Source organism: Zalophus californianus, chromosome 6 (genome assembly GCF_009762305.2).
Source record: "Zalophus californianus isolate mZalCal1 chromosome 6, mZalCal1.pri.v2, whole genome shotgun sequence".
In the NCBI taxonomy this organism is placed as follows: domain Eukaryota; kingdom Metazoa; phylum Chordata; class Mammalia; order Carnivora; family Otariidae; genus Zalophus; species Zalophus californianus.
In genome coordinates this window covers 68,476,881-68,498,412 of record NC_045600.1, presented here as the reverse complement: position 1 = coordinate 68,498,412, position 21,532 = coordinate 68,476,881, and the positions used below count along the sequence as shown (strand labels likewise).

The 21,532-nt window shown below is 36.9% G+C and overlaps 1 long non-coding RNA gene across 1 annotated transcript; it reads left to right on the top strand.

Annotated features, from left to right (window-relative positions):
* The first annotated feature begins 7,926 nt into the window (after window positions 1-7,926).
* Window positions 7,927-18,561, top strand: LOC113910578. Its single transcript, XR_003516097.1, has 3 exons — window positions 7,927-8,119; window positions 14,046-14,095; window positions 18,417-18,561. It is a non-coding gene; the product is annotated as an uncharacterized LOC113910578 (long non-coding RNA).
* The last annotated feature ends 2,971 nt before the right edge of the window (window positions 18,562-21,532 follow it).

The window sequence follows — 21,532 nt, the reverse complement described above, 5'->3', positions numbered from 1 at the left end:
TCATAAGAATCCACAGTGTCTTTCTTGGTGTACCCCTATCCCTACTACCTCAGATCTCAAGTCCTACTACCCTCTCTCTGTTTACACTGCAGCAGCACAGTTGTCTTCTATCTGTATCTCGAACATTCTTGGCACTTGCTATATCCTTTGTCTAGATGGTTTTTCCCCAGTTAGCCGCAAGCTTTCACCTTTACTTCCTTCAAGCATTTAGGATCTCCAGGCCTGCCTGATAACCTTTAAAAATGCAGCCTCTCAACACCAGAATCTAGAACAGGGCCTGCTACACAGTAAATATTCAACAGCATTCATTCTTTAATGTATTCAGTAAATGATTGGTAAACATATCTGATATACTATGGCTTGAAGAATGCCAACATTGAAAAGATTAAATATTTGCTTCAAAGAAAGTGTCAGGTGGGGTTATAAGTATAACATAACAACTAACATTTATATAGGAGCTACAATTTACAAAGCACATTTACATATTTCTTTCATTTGTGCCTCACAAACAACACTGTTATAGAGAGAGCAGGTGTTTCACAGATGTAAATTTGGAGAGGTTAAATAATTTGTCCAAATGGGAAAGCTATGTCTCAAAGCCTGGCTTTCTGACTTTAAAACTTTTTTTTTTTCTTCAGTCACACAAGACTGCATTCTCTTTGGACTTTGGGGAATATAATAGTAGAGTAAAATAAAGTCTATGCCTATAATAAATTTGAAATCTTTGTGGGTCAAAGCTTGGCATGAGAAACAAAATGAATCCCATGACAGTTTCCTCAGGTTAGTTTATAATCTGTAAAATGGAAATCATGCATACACAGTTACCTTTGGAGACACAGAGAAGATTAATGAAGCTATGTTTTTGTAAAATCTTTATATAGAGAAAAACATTATCTTCAGAAAAGGAACTATTAATAATCCATATTTTTATACATAAGGTTAGCGTATGACTTTGTGAAAGAAAATCCATGACTGTTTAGTTCAAACTTTCACACTTACTATTATTTAAAAAGTAGTGTGTGATTTAATAATCTAAATATTGGTTAAGTTCTTTAATAAATAAATAAAAGTTAAGAACAAATATTTTCCAGTGGAGTTTGAATTTGTAGACCATCCATCCTACTATTAGGAGACTGAAAGAAATAAGAACCTCTAAATTCTTAAACTCTGTGGCAGTTGAATTTTGAAAGAAGAATATGAAAGCTATCAGGAAGAAAATTTAAACCAACATTGGACAAAATAATTAAAAAAGAGCTATTTTCTTGGTTACTTTTTTCTCTTTAAACAAAAGAGAACTATTTCATTTCCAGTCTCAGGTGGATCATTAAAATATGAGAAATGACATTTAATTTACAAAAAGTATATTTTCCTTTTTGTTTTTTAATTAACAAAAACTATAAAGTGACTAAGAAATTAGTTTCCTTAGGAACATTAATTTTATTAAGCCTATGTTCTTTTATTAGTAGAATGTAAAAAAGTGATAAAGCAGTAGTTACATAAAAAAGAAAAAAAAATTTCTAAATATAATCCTGCCTAAAGTACTAGGGAAACATTCACTGCAGTAACTCTTACCAGGTTTCAAAATAATAATAATTAAACTATAAGCATTGGCTTTGAGGTTACTAAAATCTGTGTTTTGTAAAAAAAAGAAAAAATTAACTACACATTTAAAATAGAAATTTCATATATAGCCACTGAAATTTAGTGAAAATGTATGAAAAATTAAGATAATGTGAAAATTATAGAATAAATGTTCAGCATCAGGAATTTCTTTTTACAAATTTAAATTAGCTTTTGAGGGCATTTTATAATAAATATAAGTTACTTTACCTCTCCTACAGGAATTTTATCAGATTTTCTGCTTAGAAAATATTGCAAGTCATTTTTCATTTTGATGCATTTTCTTAAAGATTATTAATAATAATAATACTTCATATTCTTAAATTATATTTTAGAAATGGAGTCATACTCAGAATTTACATTTCTCCAGATATTTTATGGCACTATATTTTTAATAATAGATAATGATGCAATATAATCCAAGTGAAATAGGCTTCTGGTCATTTGAAATGGCAAAGGAAGGATTATAACAAACAAAAATGGGGTAGTTTATGTGTCAACTTGACTAGGCTATGGTGCCCAGTTGTTTAGTCAAAGGCCAGTCTACATGTTGTTGTGAAGTCATTATTTAGACATGATGAAAAATTAATAGACTTTGAATAAAGTAGATTAGCATCCATTATGTGGGTGGGCTTTATGCAGTCAGTTGAAGGCCTTAAGAGAAAAAGCTGAGGTCTGCTGAAGGAAGGAGTTCTGCCTCAAGATCGCTTAGGACTTGGGACTGAAACATCAACTCTTACCGGAATTTCTAGCCTGCCACACTGCCCTGCAAATTTCAAACCTGCCAGCTTCCAAAATCATATAGGTCAATTTCTTAAACACATACACATTTATATACACACATGCATATATCCTATTGGTTCTATTTGGAGAACCCTAACACAGAAAACACCCACCCATAACTCCCTCCCTGCAAAACAAACACTAAATTCTATAGAAACCATGCTAGCATAAGAACAAACAACAAAAGCTTAGGGAGAATTATAGAAATAGTGGAGAAAGGCACACAGCTGTTTTCCATTCCTGAATTTTGTTTTCAACTGTAGTAAAAGCTTTGATATAACATGCCTTCAAATTTTACTTGAAAATTAATTGGGTTTGGCTGGGATGAAAACAACCATATTATCAGTGCTAAAAACTGGCTTAAGACCATAATTCAAAGCGGAAAAAAACCCATCACAGTATATTCTTAATGAGGTAGACATAGAGAATTAGAATTTAGAACAGTAAAAAGACTGAAAGTCAATGGTATTTTTATATGAGTAAGATCTGATATTACCTCTCAGGAAAGGAGATAATAAATTCTTTCAACATGATTTCAGAGATAAATAGTTGGAATCCTGGATATATTTTTGCAAAAGGGAAGGTGGTGTTCTAAGCAGAATGAATATGGACTGGGTTTTGTGACTTGAAGCTTACTGTATGAGAACAGCTTTGCTTAACTAAATATTCTTTACTCTTACACACTAAAGAGAATCATAAAAGCCTACAGAAAATACTTAAAGGAGATTGAAACTGTAAGTCCTCTAGCTTTCTGCCATGGCATATCAATATCAGTCTTTTTGTTCATTCTTGAAGATAACTACTCATAAATGAACTTGATAAGTACTTAGTTCCTATAGCCAATCAAATAAAATAATAATTAAGATAGCCAAATGGACTTTACAACTGGAGAGATACTGTAAAAAGGATGATGAGCAAACCAGTGAACATTGGTAAATGTGATCAGACTACAAATGAAGGATTTTGTTTTGTCATAAGCACAGACATTTTTCAGAACCATTCCTGGCTGTGAATGCTTTGGAACAAGTAAGAGGTTGGATGAGCTGATATTTATGGATTCTTCACATTTTCATTTCTTATAATTCCTGTGCTAGTTAATTGCCTGTTTGGTTGCTCCTGTATTTCTCACATTCTCTTGCTTTACTCTGTATTGCAGATTTTCCTGTCTATTAACATCTGTTTATATTCAACAAATTACAGGTGTTAGTGGGTGAGAAGAGAGTAAGTCAGGGTATTTCCCCTCTACCCCCTTCCCTGCCTACGGTAGCTTTCCTGGCAGTGACTATGTATCCATATTGACTCCTGCTCCCGGTAGAAAGCCAGTGTTCCATGGTTCCTGCTTCTGTCTGCCTAGCACCGGACAACCCTACCTTCTTGCTCTTCTTACACCATTTCCTCTCACCGTCCGTTTGTCCTAGGAATAGTTGGTGTCTTCCAGCTGTTGCTAGTATTTGTTGTGCTTCAGGGCACTCAGTTTGGTTCTCAACTTTATCACTTGTTCAAACAGTTATTGTTAAATTTCCTCTGTATGAAAAAACTAAATGGATTTTTGTTCTTCTTATAGTTCTTAAAATGGGTCACATAATTCTCTTGTAAGATAACAGAATTTCTCCTAGGTCAATTTAGGTGTGGTCTCACATGAAGACAGAAAATTAAGGTTTTGGGACTTCTCAATATTTCTCCAGGAATTATCATGACATGTTGTACTTTTGGGTGTTAAATGCAATCCAAAGAACTCATATTCTTATTGTTGTTTATGACATTTTACATCCCATCACTTCTGTAATAAATACCTTAGCATTGCTCCTCCCAAAATACATTTTTTATTATTTCAGTTTTAAATAGGGGATTTAAAAATGTATTGTTGTTGATGAATTGGAATCACAACTAGGACCTTTCGTTTCTGCTATGGATCTTAGCTATTTTAGAACTAATTGTGTTTTTTGGTGTAACTAATTATTTTGAAAATACCTCTAGGCTGAGTATAAATGCCAGTGTTTAGAAGAAAATTTATAAAGACGTTGTATCTTCCAATTGAGTTCTATTAAACAATATTTCACTAGACACTAAGTGATTACATTACAGATTCCTTATTGCACTGTTCTTGAGATCCTTGCCATGGGCCCACCTTATAAGCAAGACTAGAAAATAATTACTTCAAGTTATTTAAATGGTTTACTTAGAGGGCATATGTATACAAAGGCTTTTTTTTTTAATTGTGAAGTTCCATGAGGTCATTCCCTTGATCTATATGTGGCACATTACTTTATCCATATTTTAAACATTAATGTAGTCCACAATATCCTCAAGAGCATAAGAAATCTGGCCACTTTGCTGAGCTGGACTTTGACTGTAACCTAGTTAGACCCCAGGGAGAGAGTGAATATTAAAAGTAACATGCACTAAAAAAGAAGTCCACTGGGAGAAGAGCAACATTCTGTTCTGCCTGGATCTGAGCTCAGTGACCCAGATGCAGCTGAATGACCTTAGAGCTCCCGAAACAATTCCTTAACTTCCAGAGTGAATGGCAGCTGGGACTTCAAACTCAGAAAATCATAGTTTACATGTGTGGAAAATGCTGAAATGTTGACAAATCACATAAGGACTGGATGCATACTGAGTGTACTTACACATGTGTTTGAAAATTTAAATTTAAAACAAATTAACATTATAGTAAGAAAAACAATCATGTACATAGGTATATATACAGATAGAGAGATAGATAGATAGAAATTCCAATGTTTAAATCAATTACCCCTGAGTTAATCTCAATATATTCTCAGTATTTGAGTTAATCTCAATAAATTCTCAATATTTGAGAATTCTCTCAATCTTTTTATATGATATATATGATATATACTCAGATTCTACAACCAAATGTAGCATATGTCAAAAAGCCATAAGTTGCTTCAAGGTGAAATTCAAAGGAAATGAAAGATTCCTCTACATGTTTTTCTCCAAATGGTCAGAGTCTCTCTTTCGGTACTTATGATTGACTCTTTACTCAGCATTAGAATTCTTCTCAACGAAGTAGCTGAGAATCTCCAGACTTATAAAAAAGTTCTTCAGATATGATATTTCTTTTATAACACAAAAAGAATCAATAAGAGTCAGTTCTTTAGGATTAGAAGATTCACCAAATACTGGAGGGATTTAAAGGAGAGATTTTGTTCCATTATGCCTGCCAGAAGGTCAGGTTCAATTTGATGCCACACTTTTGTTGTTGTGGTTATCTTAGAGCTTTCACATAGTTGTAACTCAGAAGTGGAATTCCAAACAGCAAAGGAATAGAAGAAGAAAAAAAAAGTTTCACAGAGTTCTAAAGGCTTTTATGAAGGAAGATTTCTCAAATATAAATAATAAATAAATAAATAAATTAATTAATTAAAATAAGTGAAACTAGGGCAAGGGAGTCTTAGAAGTTTTGGCTTTTGAGTTACAAGCACCACAGGAAAAAAAATATTTTGTCAATCTTGATCTAAATTTAACAGGCAGTGTGCAGGTGGTAAAGCATTTTGTCAACTACCTGTGGGTAACGAGGCATCTCTTGACTACATATGAGTTTGCAGATCTCTAATTATATGCCAGAAATTCTGTACCTGAATTGGAACTAATATCTATCATTTTCCTCATTATCAGTGATAGTTCGGTAACTAAAACTTAAGGAGGACTTAACCTACATTTAAAAAAGTCAACTACAATTGTTAAAGTTGTTGTTTTTAATAATTGCCAAATAATACATAATCAGATAATTTTCTTGTTATTACAGGGGCTTATTTAGTGTTCTATTGACCCCTTAGAAATTATACATAGTGTGAAATGAAGAGATTTCTATAACAGTGCTTAGATTTGATGTTATTTAAAACTATATTTTTATAACAGCCATATGGCATGCCTGTCTCTAGGGAAGTAGTTCCCTCTCTAATTCCTTTATGAATTGCTGTAGTTTAGTGATAATGAAATAATATTACGGTTCTCAGTGCATTCAGAAAAAGTCAAGATGTCCTATTGACTCAAACAATAATTTAGTGGTATCTAGATTTATCATTTGTCAGGGTCAACTTTGCTCTACACAGCAGCAATGTTCTGAGATCTTACTGTAATGATAGCAAAATGTACCACAGAGATATTCTGTTTCACTTGCCTCAAATCTCACATGTTCAAAGTAAAAGTTGCTCTTTTGTGGGGCACCTGGGTGGCTCAGTAGGTTAAGCCTCTTACTCTTGATTTCAGCTCAGGTCATGATCTCAGGGTCATGAGATGGAGCCTCTCATGGGGCTCCACGCTCAGTGGGGAGTCAGCTTGATATTCTCTCTCTCCCTCTCCTTCTGCCTCTCCCCTTCCCCCAAAATAAATAAATAAATCTTAAAAAAAAAAAAAGTTGCTTTCTTTCTCAACTAACTACTCCATCCTCTACAGCACCGTGGCTGAGAACATGGCCCCAGAGCCCCACAGCCTGAATTTGAATGCTGGCCCTGCCAAGAGCTAACCAGGTGACCTTCAGCAAATTACTTCGCCTTTGCAACCTCAGTTTCCTTACCAGTAAACCAGGAATAATGATACAAGTCATCTCCTAAAATTGTTATGATGATTAACTTAGTTAATATTCTAACCACTGTTGCTACTTGGGTAATAATGGCAGTGGTATGTTCCTTGTCCTTCAAGCCAGTGACTTAGGGTCTTCTCCCTCTCTTATCAAATCGTGATCAAGAAGTACTAGTTCTTTTCTTCCTTTCTTTTCTTTTTTTTTTTCCTTTTTGTAATCTATCAGTTTGTCTTTTTCACATCTTTGCCCATTGACCTTAAAGTTGGGCTATTACAACTGATGTCTCTGTTCCATCTTTTATACTTTTACAAACCTGGTAAAGCATTCCTGAGATTTCCAAGCTTAAATCTGTTCACCGGTTTCCAATTGATTACTGCAGTGGTTGTCAAATTATTCAAAAAACGCTTCATTTAAATCTTTATACAAAGGAACTCTTTCATGGGCGTTCAATACATATAAAAAGATAAGCATTGAAATCCCCTAGTTGCAATGGGAAATGGAGATAGTAATCTTCCCATTCACTATATTTTACCTCCTCTTGGTCTCCTACTGGCCATTAGGCTTTGTAACCTATTCACATCCCCACATCACTACTCCCTTTGTCAAATAATCTTATCTGTAGCGTCCTATAACTCATAGTTCTATGTAGAATTTATACTACTTAAATTTTATGACATTTAATCACTGGTATTCTGTATTGCTGTTGTCTTTACTGGACTCTGGAGGCCATCTTCATGGGGCTAAGTGTTCTAGCACTGCACTAGTGATGAGGAAAGGAAAATGTTATTTGAATTAGTCCCTTGTGGCCCTGTGCTGATTCGATACTCAGGGCGCCTGTGGAAGTCAGGTCTCCCACGTGCCTCTCATCAGGAGACTTGCCCAGGACGGCAAGGTTAAGGAGTTTCCAGGACTTCCGAGTTCCCGCGAGATTCTGGCCCCGCGATATTGCGAGATCTGGCCTCAGGGGACTCGGTTACTGTGCTTTGGAGCTGGAGGCACACTGGCTGCCCTTTATTGCCTCCGCACATCGCTACCTATGGCCCCAAGTAGCCCTCAAGGGTGAAATCCTGGGACTAATCAAAGGAAACTTGCCTGCGGATTTGGAGAGGCCGGCTTGTGCGTGCGTCGTTTCTCACCAGTGTCCTGCCCAGAGGGTTCCGGGACTTCTAGGTTTGTGTGCCTACGGGCCGGCGCTCCCCCTCCCCCAATCAGTCCCTTTTCCTGTATTTAAGGGTACCTGCTCTGCACTTAACAGTGCCAAGAAGAGCAGGAGGTTTGAGTGAGACCATGAGAGCCCATGCAGCCCTGTGCCTATCGAAAGTAAGGGAACCTGTGGGATTCAGGTCCCCTAGGGTAGCTCTTATCAGAGAACTTCCTGACCATACTGGGATTGCAAGGCTCCTGCAAGACCTGGCTTTAGGGGAATTGGTAACTTGAGCTTTGGTGGGGCGGGGGGGGGGGGGGGGGGGGGGGGCGGCGGATGTGGACCTCGGCATTCCTGTGAAGCCCCCAGAAATGTCTGGGGGCCCTGTTCATCCCCAGAATTCCTGGACCTGAGGGCTAATGGCACAGTACCCTGATGTAGAGCCACAGAGGCTCACACATGCACTTTTCACTCTTGGTACCTGCCCCCAGCATTTGGCCCACACGCATTGTGGAATAGGGCCTGCCTTTGCTCACCAAGCCATCTCCCTGAGGCAGCATTTCTCACATTGATCCATTGGTGAAGGGATTTGAATGATGGTTATCCTTGGACCATTTGTGGACCTCTTGTTTTTATTGGACTAAGGTCCTGTCTCTCACTCATATTTCCCAGTCCAAGATCCTGGGAGATCTGGCTCTGTGATCTCATGAAATCAGGGGTCAGAGGAATGAGCTACACTGTTCTGGAGCAGGATGGACCCTTTTATCCTGTGTGTGTATTAGTTGTAGTTATATATACCCACAGGTGGTTGACAACCACAGGTAGTTGTGTGGTCCACCTGTGGCCCAAACTCTCAGGACACCCCTATGTTCCCAGCTGGGAGAGCCAGGCCATTGACCCAGAGCACCCAGTCATGCCCTCTTTCCTCCCTGTACATTTCCTACCCTTAGGCTTGTTGGATTCCAGGCCTCTGTGTACAGGGAAGCTCCAGCCCAGGAGGCTATCTTCCTGGAGCTAGAGTTTTCTTGAACTGCACACATGGCACAATGAGGGAAAGGTGTACTTTAGTAAGTTCCCTTGTGGATCTGTGCTGGGAAGAGACTCATGGCCTCTGTGGGAGACAGATCCTCCAGGTGTCTCCCATCAGCAGACTTCCTGGCTAAGGAGTTCTCTGAGATTTGTCTTCAGTGGAACAGGAAGTGTGTTTGGGAGCAAGGTGGCCCTTGGCAAAAAAATTAAAAACAAAAACTGGACTCTGAGTTTAAGAACACATATGGAGTTTACCTTTTGTATATTCCTTGAAACTTCTAGCATACAATTCTGTATACAACAGATGCCTAATGATATGTGAACAATAGATCATTTATGGTTCATGTCTGTCTGTTTTCTGTTCTCATTTAGGCGAAGAGTCACCCTGTGTCTTTTTCATAATGCATACCTTTCCCTTGTGTTTCTTAGCCTTGAAATGCCTTCCCAGAGTACTAACCCCTCTGGTCTGCCTTTCATTCTTGGAGGCAGAGTTCCTAGGAATATCTTCAGTCTGACATTAAGCAGCTTAATGCCTGGTATATTAGTTTCCTATGGTTGCTGTGACAGTTTACTACAAGCTCCGGGACTTTAAACAACCCAATCTCATCTTACAGTTCTGTAGCTTAGAAGCCCAACGCGAGTCTCATTGGGCTAAAATCAAGGTAGTGGCTCTATTCCCTCATGGAGGGCTAAAGGAGAGTCTGTTTTTGTACCTTTTGTCGCTTCTAGAGGCCATCCACAGACTCATTGACTCATAGCTGCCTTTCTTCACCTGGAAAGCCAGCATTAGTGGGTGAATCTCTCTCAGACCTCATCATGCTGATCTCTTGTGCTTCTCTTTTTTATTATGAAGGACCCTTACCTTGGGTTCACTTAGATAATCCAGGATAGTCTCCCCATCCCATACTCTTTAAGCATACCTGCACAACCCCTTTTATAATGTAGGTAACATATTCACAGGTTCCAGGGATTAGGATGTGGACATCTTTGGGGGCCATTGGGACTATTTACTAGAATGACATTTGACAATAATTCTTTGCACTTTCATAATATGTGTACCTTTTTTAAATTCCTTTTTGTTATTTAATCTACACAATATTTGGCAAGGCTATTCCTCACATAATTTTCCTTACATTGGTCTTACAAACCTTAATTTATATATCTAGGATCATATAGGTTGTCTTAAATATATATGAGTCTCCACTATATCATAACTTGAAGGTATAGATTCTATTTCATTCATTTCCAGACAACCTATAGCTCATAGTTTGTTTGTTTTCATTAGTTAAATTAGTGACTGAAGAAACTGAGGCTCAAAGGGGTTATGTGACTTATCCAAACCAGTGTTTGGATACTAGCTGCAGCTAGTAATCAGATCTTTTGAATTATGTATGAACCAAAATTCCTGTATTGGTTGTATTGGTTGACCACATATCTTACCTCCTTTAGTGTTGTTATAGGGACCTGAAAAGGCATATTTATTAACACATTGGGAAGTGTATAGTGATAGAAGTTGCACACCATTATTATGGTAATTTTAATGTAAATTTCCCAGGGTTGGAAAATTTCCCAGAAAGAAATGAAGGTGTTTGACAAAGAAAGGTATAGCAAAATCTTCAACACAGAACCACTTATAGATTGTTTCAGAATAGATTCTCTTTCTGTCAGCATCAAATGTCATAGTAGTATTCATTTATGCATAAAAATATCTGATGTAAGTAAATAAGTAATCAAGAAAATTAAGGATTCTGGTTTTATGTTCTAATTTGGTGATGTTGAAGAAATAAATAATTTAATGTTGGGGAAACTTGGAATCTTAAGGAAGAACATAGATTTAGAAAAATTGAGGATGGGATGGTTTTAATACACTTACTAGAGCTGACAATCGAGAAGCAGGAAACCTTCATATTAAGGGCATTATTTCCATATAATCTTTGTGTGTACACATCCATGAATTCTGAGCTCAAGAAGGCATAATTTGAGGTGTGAAACTTGTGGAGAAGGCCTGGATTAGAATTCCAAGACCTTTGGTGTTAGTGACTTTATTGTCACATGGAGCCAGCTGGTTACCATACACTTTATTTTGTATCTCATTTTTAATCACACAGAGAAGTCACCCTCTGAAGAGGTGTATGCTTTTTCTGCAGACAAATAAGACGAGGCTTCATTCGAGGGAGATTTCTCACTGAACCTTGTGTTTTTCATCAGGATGCTATGAAGACCTATTAGGGCCTTAGGATACAACAATTGGGCATAATGACTTCAGGCTCTGCCTCTTACAGCAAGGAAATGCCTCTGTGTTCACCTGTTGGGAAGGATAAAGAAAAGTTGTTGTTGAAAAGGAAAAAACCTAAGGTTTGCATAATATGCCACTAAAACAAAGTGATGGAATATCTTCAACCTTCTATACACACACTCTTTGCCTGACTTTAATTGACTTTACTGCTTTCAACTTAACTTGCTACCTAATTCTGCCAGTGCAAAAGAGTTCATTTTCTGTGAGGTTTTCTGAGTCCCTAAAACTCTTCAGGAATTTTGTATCTAATAAGTAAGAGTATCCATTAAAGGTGTTTAATGAAAACCTATAGTTAGAGTTTGATATATAAAGCACAACTTTTTCCCTCCTCAGGAAATGATCCAAGATTGACACAAAGTAGATCTCCAGGGTTAATCTTTAGGGAAGTTCTGAGATTAAGAGAGGACTTCATCAGTGATAGTATGCCATTAGGATATGACTTTAATAGAATAACCATAATTGAAAATCCATTGTCTTAATATGTTTAGAACAAACCAAGGCATTGAAAGCTTCTTTCTATTTTTCTCTTATGCCTAGAGATGGCATATAAATTTGCACAGGACTCTACAGATCATTCTTAAGAGAAGCAACATGGAGGGACACATATCAAGCAGAATTTAAGATCAGGAATGCAACTTTTATGAACTTAGTAATGTCATCATTTGTTTGAAACCAAGTTGTTCATTTTCTGTCAAATAGATTTTATTCTGACCTTAATGAGAAAATAGCATATTCCTCTGTGTGTGTGTGTTTTCTTCTCTGAAGCTGTAATATAAAAAAAGCATAAATCAAAGCTGTTTTGACAGAAGAACAACAATTTTGTAACGGGATAGAAATTAAAAAAAAAAAAAAGACTGAATAGCTGATAAAAGATGAGTTGAACTAGGAGGATTGATGTTAGAGCTGAAGGCACCATTAGAGATTAGATGCTCATTGGCTTTTCAGCAAGCCTGGTGACTCATTCTACATAAATGAAGTTTATGATATGTAATGAAAAGCTTTCTATCTTCACTGCAAGCAAATTAGCAGGTATTTTGTGGCAGGAATGTTAATGTTATCTTGCATTTGTTTCTGAGCAGGAACACATTAACAGAGCAGGTTTGAAAAGAATTTCACTTTTATAACATCAGGTGCCGGAGGTATTAGAACAAGGTCACCTCTGTAAAGTAATGAGGGAAAATTAGGTTATAAACATGCAGTGCCTAAAAATACACTCAGTCTTCTCTGCAGAATGAATGCCGTATAGGATCACCCCAAATTGCTAATTTTCTTTTACTTCAAATTATACTCAGACCCCAAACCGAATCCAAAGAGTTAACTAATAAGACAAGGTGGAGGGCAGTTACTGAGGCTTATAGTGGGCAACTGATCCAAAGCAATAGTGTTCAAATATCTGTATATATATGCAACTCCATAATTTATAAATCAGGACATTTGGAAGATTTTATATAATAAACCATGAAGGTCCACATTATCTGTTTGGGAGAAATAGTAGAAAAAGGCAAATGAAAGAGAAAGGTAAAACATTGCCTATTTTGGAAGACATTAAAACAAGAGGAAGTTGAGTGGTTGCTGTGAATAGTATCAAGATTAAGAGAGATGAAGAAGAAGATAGCAGGAAGGGAAAAATGAAGGGGGGGAAATCGGAGGGGGAGATGAACCAGGAGAGACTATGGACTCTGAGAAACAAACTGAGGGTTCTAGAGGGGAGGGGGTTGGGGGAGGGGTTAGCCTGGTGATGGGTATTAAAGAGGGCACGTATTGAATGGAGCACTGGGTGTTATACACAAACAGTCATGGAACACTACATCAAAAACTAATGTATGGTGATTAACATAACAATAAAAAAAGATTAAGAGAGATGAACTAGAGGATAAAAATGACAATAACGTTTTCAAAAAGTAGGGTAATGGGAGTGTGAATGATTCTGTTCCTTTTATGAGTGCATATAAAGAGACATGATGAGTAAAGTGTATGCAGATGGCCCACCAGATCTGGATAATCAGGTTTTCGATAGGATATCATCTTCTAGGATGGACCATTATGGCACCAATGACCTGAGTTTCAAGATTTGGGTGATCATACTTGCAGCTTTTCCTGGATTAGAAATCAACTTGCTGATGTAGTTCCTCATCTTGCTCTAAATATACACTCACTTGTCTAAGCTCCTATCTCCTGGGCCATGTTTTCTGCCGTATTATTCGTTTCTGCAACTAAATTAAAGCTGGTTGCAATCCACTTTGTTCTACCCAAATACAGTGAAACTATAGGGTGTTTAAAATAAAGGAAACCAACACTGACCTCTAACTACAAAAATCCTTCAGAGTAATATAACAATTTAATTACTTAACCAATTAATTATAAGCAGAAAGGTGAAAGAAAGAGTGTTTGGAATAGCAGTTAATAAAATTTTTGTGCAATTAAAATTTTATTTTGGTAAGAATTTAATTGTAAATGAAAATGCACTGCTGGTATGATAGTTACTTCTTAAAAAGTCATGAACCAGGGTCAGTGACTATTTGATATTGGTTGTATCCAATCTGGATTTAGTGTGTCTGGAATCTAGTAGATAAAATTTGTTGGCCTAATAAAGGATTAAAACAAATCATCTAAACTTTATTTTACAGGAAAAAATCTGAGATTTGGAAAGATGAAATGACTTACCCAAACTCACAAGGTAATTACTAGCAAACCCACTTGAACCTAGGGTCTTTAGATTCTTGTTTGTTAAAAATCAAACCAAGCAGCCAAACAAGAAAACAATTTTATTGACTTGTGCAACATACTTCCCAAGCCTGGCTGATTGTTGGTGTCACTAATGTCCAGGCACTACTCCAGGACAATATCTCTGGTGCACCTTACACCATGCATATTTTTATAACTCTACTCCAAGTGATGTGATGCAAAGCCAGGACTGAGAAACACTGGGCCATTTGGAGATTCCATTAGAAAATGTTACAGTTCCTTTAGCCCAGGTCTACAGTGCTATTTTACCCAAGGTAATTCTGAGAGGAAAAACATAAGGTCTGTTTAATGATTAGCATAGAAAGTGCCCTATATATGTCTTTGTTTCTGACATATATTCAGTTAACAGCAGGGCATGTACCAAGGAAAGAGCCAGTGTTAAGGTAACATAGACCTCATTTTTGAAGCAATCTTTAAAATGAGAGGTCTGGCAAGATGAAACTCAGAAAATAAATCAATGCTTGTCTAAAAGTTATAGAGTAACTTGGGAACTATTTGAGCTCTAGTGATTACAAGATCAGAAGATTAAAAAATAACCCTGAGGGTGTGCTTTAGGAGCCATTCCCTCTGAAGTTATATGGGAGATTTATGAGTTGAAATCATTTTTGATTGAGAATAACTCCAACCCATGAAGAACATGAGAGTAAAGCTGAAATGGTGGAAGGGACATTGTCAGAATATGTTCTTTATTCACATTTTAAAGGCTAACCATTTACAACCGAAAGGATAAGAACCACCTAATAATAAAACTAATGGGAAGCCTACCAATCAAACAACTGCTAACTATAATTAAGACAGTTGTAAGGGAAAGGACCAGACTATAAAGAAGATCAAGGTAGCCCTCCAACTCAAAGGCTTAGCTATGACTCAAATATGACAAACGTTTGAAAAGTTAAATAGTGAAAGAAGAAATAATTGACAAGTATAATAGAGTGTCAGTTATAAAGCGCTTATATAGTCAAATGAACATTTAAAAATAAGTACTTTTGGAAGTTCAGAGGCAAAGAGAACAAAGGCAAATGACCATCTTCCAGATAAAATCTAAATACCTTAACGTGGAGACTAGGTCCTTATTTACCTTTCCCTTGCCTGCTCTTTTAGTCTTTGTGTTCAGTGCTTCCCACTTCATGTAGCTTTTAATGCTGGGGGGTGGGGAAGAGAAAGGACAGTAATTGTTGAAACTGGCTTTTCTGACCTAGCCTTCCCTAGCTTTGTACAAGAGAAAAGATGTACATGGTTGCCTTTCTATTCATTATGTTTACCCGTATAATTTCCTTGCTCCTCTTGTTTGATTAAAAACTTCCTCTATCTATAAGAGGTGATAGATGCTAACTAAACCTGTGGTAATCATTTTACAATATATGTAATTCAAACTATTATGCCGCACATCTTAAACCAGACAGTGACACATGCCAGTTATATCAGTAAAACTGGAAAACACAAACAAAGCCTTCCTCTTAAAGGGGGATAAATTATTATAATCAATTAGAAGACTGATCATATTTTGAAGGTAGTTAGTTATTCAAAAATTTCAGAATTTTGTTCTTTAAAGAGGAATCCTGGGCACCTGGGTGGCTCAGATGGTTAAGCGTCTGCCTTCAGCTCAGGTCATGATCCCAGGGTCCTGGGCTCCAGTCCCGCATCGGGCTCCCTGCTAGGCAGGGAGCCTGCTTCTCCCTCTGCCTCTGCCCCTGTCTCTCTCTCTCTCTCTCTCTCTGACTCTCATGAATAAATAAAAAAAAAAACAAAACATTTAAAGAGGAATCCTGCAAAACATAATGGTTAATAGAAAGGTATATAATGTAATAGTATATTTTAGATACTGTAATACATGGCTTTTTATTTGCTTATTCATTAATTTAGTCAATCAGTCCACAAAAGTAGGTGGGCCACAATAAATAGGTACTACTATGAGCCAGGCATGATGATGGCTTTAGGGTCAGATGAAACTCTTAAAACTTGATCTCTCACTGAATGAGGCAATAATATTGTGATTGAGAATAAGGTAGGCCCAGAGCTAAAAGTAAAATGCAAGATATATTATTAGAGTCATAAGAGAGGTAAAAATATCTGGCATCTCTCAAACCTGGTCCTCTTTCAGTGTTCCTTATTAGAGAGTATGGGACCATCCATTCAGTTTGTTAAGTCAGATATATAGGAAGCAACGTTGATGTCCCACTGCACAGCAGCCTCACCTCTTAGCCATTGGCAAGTTAATGACAGTTTATATTCAGATTTTCTTTCTATTCTTATTTTTTATTATTATGTTAATCACCATACATTACATCATTAGTTTTTGGTGTAGTGTTCCATGTTTCATTGCTTGCGTATAACACCCAGTGCTCCACGCAGAACGTGCCCTCTTTAATACCCATCATCAGGCTAACCCATCCCCCCACCCCCTCCCCTCTAGAACCCTCAGTTTGTTTCTCAGAGTCCATAGTCTTTCATGGTTCATCTCCCCCTCCGATTCCCCCCACTTCATTCTTCCCTTCCTATCTTCTTCTTCTTCTTCTTTTTTAATATGTAATGTATTATTTGTTTCAGAGGTACAGGTCTGTGATTCAACAGTCTTACAGATTTTCTTTCTATTCTTATGACTTTGCTCCATCTCATGTGTTTCTGTTCAAATTAAACTTAGGTTCATCTCTCACCTACACTATTGTAGTTTCTACCTAACTAGTTTCCCTACATATGCTTCAATAAGAATGATCTTTTCAGAATGCAGATTGATCATACCACCACACCAATTAAACTTCATGAGGGCAGAGAATTTGTCTCTGCAGTTCATTATATCTGTAGCAGCTAATAGCTCAATAAATTTCAATAAATTGTAAAGTTGGGGAAAATAGTTTGATGGAAGAGTTCTCAATATCTTGAAACTTTAACTCAACTGAGAGAGATTAATCTGCTCATCCTAGAGGGTGTTGATCACACAAAGAGGCTTCCAGAACTTAGAGAGCTGGCAAAATGCCATTAACAGCTCATAATGTCCTAAGTATACCTACTTATTTTATCGATATGTGAATTTGTAGATCAGTCTGTGAGGACAATATTTTCTACCTAAATGTTTATGCAAATTTTTATACAAAGTCCACCTAAAGTGAAATAAATGAAATTATGTCACAAAGAATGTCATTGGTACTGCATTAAACCCCTAGTGAAGCAAAAAAGAAATTTTTTTATATTTATAGCATAGCAGCTCTTTACAATTTGGCCTTTATTTTTGTTCCCCCTTTACCTTCCAAATGGCACCCTGACTTCCCTCAGTAAACCACCCTTCCTCTACTTTCAGCCCTTGCTTATTTGATGGTATTTGACTCCTTTCCAACTTCTGAAATTAGGCACTGCATTCTCTTGGCTAGAGTAATTGTTTCGGGGGCTGGGGTGAGGTGGGGATCTCCTGACACAGTCAGAGCTAATGACTTGTAATCAGAGATCTCCTGGGACTATAGAACTTGCATTTACAGGATATGAAGCTGAAGCCATTGCATCCATTTTGGCACCATAAGGGGAATTCCTATCAAAGAATGGAGCCAACACCAAGAACACAGGGCTAAGTGTTTAAGAGAGATCAGATCCTGGTAACATTAACGTGAGCCCCAGGATCAAGGCTGACCTGTTCTGTAGGTGAGCTAACCAAGTCCTTTTTGAATAACTTGTTTGGGTTGGTTGTCTGTCACTGATAAACAAGAGAGCCCAAACTGGTAATATCAGCAGCTTCTATATTCCCTGGTGGCTGCAGTGTAACAGTTCATCTGAGGCAATTGGCTTCAGCCTTGAAATGCGATAGATTGTCTTCTGGCCTGGGATGTGTTTTCTTAGTCAGATAGGCTAAAGAACTGTAGGCTGTACGCACAGAAATTAAACTAGCCTCTGCAGTGCAGACTATGCCGTGGCACTTACCTAGTTTCGCCGATAATAGGCTGCACCTGTTACTAGAAACCCTTTCACGGCCAAAAAGACTTCCAAAGTGAAGCCCAAGACAAAAAAAGTGACTGCAAAATCCAAACTGACAAAGCATGGTGCTGCTTAACAGAAACCTTTTATTTCATAGCCTTTATTGAGTAAACACTCAAAGTAGGGCCTCCTCCATGCACATTCAACGACCATGTGGGAAACAGAGATAGGTTTTAGAGCAAAAGGAATTTAACATTTTATGATGCATTTTAGGTAGAACTACAACTCCCCTTTTTATTCTCTAATTATTCTTTTATTATTTTGTCTATTGCTTATTTTCATCGCTTCTGTAGAGAAAGGGGCCACCTGAGGGCAGTCCATACTGCGACATGAGGACCAGAGGAAAGTAAGAACTTGGCAGCCACTCAGCTAATCCTAGCCAGCTGTGTCTGCCACTCAAAATGGTAAAAAGATGAAGACAGAAGTTATGTCACCATATCTGCCTGTAAGTGGTTGTTTATGTGTGAAATGGTGTCTAGAGAGTGCCCCTGGATCAAAGGAATTTAGGACATGGATGGATGAGGAAGAAACTTCAGGCTGGTAAAAGGGTAGAAGCCAGAAGCTTAGCTGTTTAACTTGTGCATCATGGTGCAGTGCTTTCTTAGAGAAGATCCTGACAGTACATCCTCCAGACTGCTATCTGCATGAACTTAGGAAACCATGTGTCTGATCATGTGTTGGGAATAAATGAGGTGGCGGGCATTATTGCTGTCCTCATGGGTCTTATTCTCAAACTGTAAATGCTAACCCAAAATAACTTGAGCCACGGTCTAGTGAGAGATATAAGAAACATGTGATATAAAACCAGGAAGGTAGATGTTTCCATTGAGAGATTTTTTCATTAAAGAAGTTACATCTAAACTGTGACTTAAAAAAATTAAAAAAATAAACTGTGACTTAAAGGAAGGGTAAGGATTAAATATGTTGAGAAGAGAGAAAAGGATTTCTGGTTGAATCCTTGCATAAACAAAGCTCAGGGGAAAACAAGTGAAGTGTTTGTCAATGGGGAAGGTAAAGAAAATAATTTGTGAGATAATATGTCCTTAGCAAATCTATTAAGGATCTTTTGGAGAGAATTACATAGTGTTTTCTGTTATAATTTAACCTCATAGCAATAATTTCTTATAAATAAATTACCTGAGGGAAAATATATATTTTAATTCACACTTGGATATTTTTAGAAATTAAAAAAAATATATGGAGTTAGCTTATCATTTTTGATGATCTGTAAAACTTACTAGACCCAGAGGAATTCCAATTATTCTATTAAATTACTCTATAATTGAACTAACATCTCCACTCTCAATAAAACAGGTTCTAATGTCCAAAGCAGTGTGTGAGCTATTGCTGAGTGTCTTAATGGCTCCTATATTTGCCTACATACTCTCATACTAGTCTCCAACTAATTACTTTGTAAAGCACTTTGGGATAATTTGGTTGTGAATAGTATTGTATAAAGCAAACACATTTCTTTTCTCAAACATTGGCTCATGTTGGGAACTGAAGAACTACAAGTGCTCTTTTTTTTTTTTTTTGCCTTAGCAGTAGACATTTTATGTTATGCATTCATGCATTTTCATGTCCTCTTTTAGAATGATGTGTTTTCAGGACAGGGCACAAAAGCCTTATATAATTACTGGATCTGTTCCTGCTGACATTGCCATGACACAAAATATTTATTTTGTTCTAAAGTGTTTTATTAATGAATCTGAAGTATTTTATAAATATTTCTCATGAAATACTTGTCCTTTTAATGTTTACTACATTTACATGCAACAGACTTTCAAGTACAGGAAAAATCTTCCCTCATAAAATAAATACCAACAAAGTAAATTTTCTGAAAATTGTTTAAAAAATTATAACTAGTGATCTGTGTCTCATCCTGTGCTTTCTTTAAGAATTAGTGACATTATACTAGATCTATACACATCTCTTTACAAATACTCTTTTTTTCCAAGTGCTGGAAATGGAATTTAGAACGTGTGCCTGGAATTGGCTGTTGTGCATAGACATAAGGAAATAACTTTGTGTCCCTGCAACTGTATGGCACCAATGGAAGCCACTCTGGCTCTGGATTAATTGTGATCTGTTCCAGTCGTTTCTGTGTGGCTATTCCTAGAAACACTCTTTCATTACTACTGTTCAGTACTGTGACTTTGACTTCAACTTCCTGTGGAAAAATTATGATTTATAATTTGCAAGAAATATGTGCCGTGTTTCCTGTCCATATCTGAAAGTAGTCACAGAGTTTGGGGAAGTATTTCACTCTCTTAAGTAATTTTTAGATAATCTTAAATCCATCAGGATTTACTGATAGAGGCTTGGTAATATTATCTAACTACAAACAAACCAGGCTTTGAGTACTAAAGAAACAAGAGCAGAACGTAAATTGTGCCCTTTAGATGAAATGGTCATTACTTACATTCAGTGATCGAAATGCATATGTATATACATGTCTTCCTCCTCTGATTGGCAGATTTGAGAATCTCCATGCCCTGGAAGTCCATTTGGAGACGGAATTAACATTTTGTCCCTTTGATAAACTACTAACTGCTTTAAATGAAGTTTGATCATCCTTTGTGAGTTATTAGTGGATTGTTCCATGGTGCAATGGTTAGATTAGTGAAATCTCACAGTGGTATAGTAAATGCATCCAAAGGAACCTAGAAATTGAGGCATCTCTATGAAAGGAAGTGATATCTTTATTCTTCCCAATGTGTCTCATTATGTTCTTTTCCTTTTTATATGTACCTAGCACTATTAAGAAGATGTGACTGTATTACCTGAATTTCAAGTGGACTACTCCATGTGAATTGTTTCAGGATATACTTATGTTATTCTGGAGAATAATTATACAAAATTCTCAACTGTCTTGTGTACTTCATGTTAAAACCCCTTAAGATTAAAATTTTTAAATGCAATTTCATTTTATGAAGTTTCACATTTGTGATGGTAACAGAATTCTCAGTGATGTTTCTCCAGCAGCAATCTTTATTTGGGTACATTACAAATATATGATAACTGGCATTGAGGGCCATTTGTTGACATCAGATTGCACACAAACCAAGTGCTGACGCCAGCTACTTGAGCAGTGTACATGGTTTGGGAATAAGGTGTCAACATGAGCCAGTGAAGTTACATGTAACCATGAAATGTGTTCAGGGAGATTCACTTATAATGACCGTGGTTATCTTTGAACATCTTGATTTGGAAACATGAAATTTCAAGGGATGTGTTTATTGCTATGTATTGCTAAAAGTTTGGCTATTGATAAATAACAAAACATGCTGTAAGTTAGGACAATCAAAGTCAATGAATTAAAAGAAAGTCCAAGGATTCTCTCCATTCATTATCCAATAGCCTAGAGACTGAACTGCAGTGCTGAGAGGCGAGTTGGGATTTTAACTCA